At 33.0% G+C, this 2,673-nt stretch overlaps 1 non-coding gene across 1 annotated transcript; it reads right to left on the bottom strand.

The window, feature by feature from the left end:
• Nucleotides 1-1,500: 1,500 nt before the first annotated feature.
• Nucleotides 1,501-1,572, bottom strand: TRNAP-UGG. Its single transcript has one exon. It is a non-coding gene; the product is annotated as a tRNA-Pro (tRNA).
• Nucleotides 1,573-2,673: the final 1,101 nt, after the last annotated feature.

Raw genomic sequence — 2,673 nt, 5'->3', positions numbered from 1 at the left:
TGACTTTGTCCCTCTATCCTTGATATCTAGGTTGATCAATGAGGCATAGACTATGTCATCCTCTTATCAACCTTTGTGTTTCTTGATCTCTAAGTAGACACACTTAATCAAATAAACTTAATATCTCATATTGACTCATTTATGCATGACCATGCTTTCTTGTGTCCTACTAATCAAGGGGTCCACAGATATCGCTTCCGTCATATGGAAGGGATAGATCACATCTATATCACTCACATCTCTCCGCATAATTCATTGCATACCCAGTGATCGACTTTATTGTCCACCTTGTTACAGGTGACGTTTGCCGATACTAAAGTACACAATTCCTTATGTAGGGAACCGTAGCGACTTCATGTCTAAGGATTATTCATACCAATAGTCACATGAGAATGTTTATGACACTCATATAATGATCCATGAAACATTCTCATGGCGGGTCATTTAGTATATATTCTCTAATATATACCCATGTGTCAACCTGATATCTCATATCCATGACTTGTGAGATCAAGTCATCCGTTGACCTACATGTTAGTCTCAATGCATTAATATTGCCCTTGTATATTAATACTCGACTAGGAACAGTTAAGAGTAGTGTTCTTTACAACATCTCACTATCAATTCAACCAATTGATATACTGTAGATAAGAACCTACTACCCAAGGATATTATTATACTTATTCAATTGGCACTGAACTGAAATAAATAAAATAACCAACTTTGCCTTTTATTAATAATGATATATGATACAAAATCAGCACTTTACAATCATCTCATAATTGATACTAGGGCTAACACTAACAAACTTAACCTCACTATATATCGTAGGTAGCACTTTTCCATCTTAGGAATGAGAGGGGAACTAGTCCAAGTGCTCATGCAAACTTTCATAATTTCATTATCCCATTGAACCAAAATCTTGGGATCTCTAATCAACAAGGTTGGGTTACCACTATGAAAAAAATAGTGGGGCACCAAAAAAAAGAGATAAAATAGTGGGGCATTTCCAAAATTGAGCTGGAGACCTCTCACACACCCTAAGCAAAAATCATACCACTAGACCAAATGCAATCTTTTGTTATAATTAAAATAATTTTTAAATTTCCTTTCTTGTACTCATTTTTTTTTCAATTTAGAACCAAGCAATGTGTCGATGATCCTCACATATACTGACTAAAGGTATTCTCTCACCCCAAACACCTCTCATCATTGGTTTTATAGTGAGACGAAGGAAGTAAATTATGATGCTCGAGCAACCTCTCTAGTTGGGAGAGATTTTATTCCCCAAGGAATTATTTTTTGGGGATTCAATCTCTGCTCTCATGTGATAATCTACCACTCAAGTATCAACTCGTCCATATCCATGGAGGCTCCTCACATATACCTTGGTGATCACGAAGAACGGACAAAAAAAATAGAGTACCAACTCGGCAAGTGGGGGCTCCTCATATATACCCTGGTTACCGTGAAAAATGGATAAAAAAGATAGAAAATAGTGGGGCATTCCGAGAATTGAACTCGGGACCTCTCGCACCCAAAGCGAGAATCATACCACTAGACCAAATGCCCTCTTACAACATAATTAAAATCATTTTAATTTTTCCTTCTTTTTCTCACCCTTTTTTCCTATTTATATTCAAGTCATGTGTAGATGATCCTCACATATACTCAGTTGTTGTGAAGTAGACCCGATCCTAGTTTAGAATTATCAGTTCGATGGTTTCTGGGGATTGACCCTTAATCTTAACTGTCTAAGACGGTTATGATTCACGATTAGTATACGGTTTATCACGGTTCACCATGATTCAATATTATTATATTTTAAAAAAATTAAAATGGTAAATTCATAAAGTAAAAAAACTTAATACTTATTTAATTTTTCTGGCTATCATCTTTTTCTCTTATAAAATGACATTGTTAATGAGTCATTAGCTATATTTTTTTATTGTTAATAAAAATGATGTGGAAATATTGAAATAAACCCCTTAATTTGAATTTAGAGAATAATGGATACTAAATTGTAATTATTAATAAAAAATATTAAATAATCTCAATCTCTAAAATAAAATATATTTACTAAGAGAAATTATGGTTAGTTATTAAATAATTAATTAATACACATGAATATTAATTTCATATAATTTAGTTGGTTAAGAAACTTCACCTTATAAGAGAAGACCAGATTCAATCCTCCACTGATACAATTCATTTTAATTTATAAAAAATATCATCTATAAATAAAAGAAAAAATTGATTGAACCAATTATCTGTTAATTGCCCCATTGAATTATAATCAGTCTGACAATTAGGTCAATAGGTAATCTTGACCTAATTACGGGCCCGGATCGAGTCTGATTCAAACCTGGCTTGGGTCAAGTCTATCGTGAAGAATGGATAAAAATTATAATAATTATTATAATAATGAATTGCACAAACCAAAAAAAAAGTTCTCCCTTTCCTCAATGCAAGCGATTTAAAATTTGTTCATGTATTAATTTTAACTTTTTTCATCCAAATTTGAGTGAAACTAATTTTATTTTATCCTTTAGCGGTTTAGCCAAACTCTCCAATGAATCCTAATAGATGAGTTTGTGAGCTCATGTCATAAATTGATTAAGAGTTCTATTGGGATCTTGTAGTGGTGCAATCTGAGCGTGGGTAGAATGATGG

Source organism: Zingiber officinale, chromosome 6A, assembly GCF_018446385.1.
Source record: "Zingiber officinale cultivar Zhangliang chromosome 6A, Zo_v1.1, whole genome shotgun sequence".
NCBI classification, from domain to species: Eukaryota; Viridiplantae; Streptophyta; class Magnoliopsida; order Zingiberales; family Zingiberaceae; genus Zingiber; species Zingiber officinale.
This window is presented reverse-complemented; position numbering and strand designations above follow the sequence as displayed.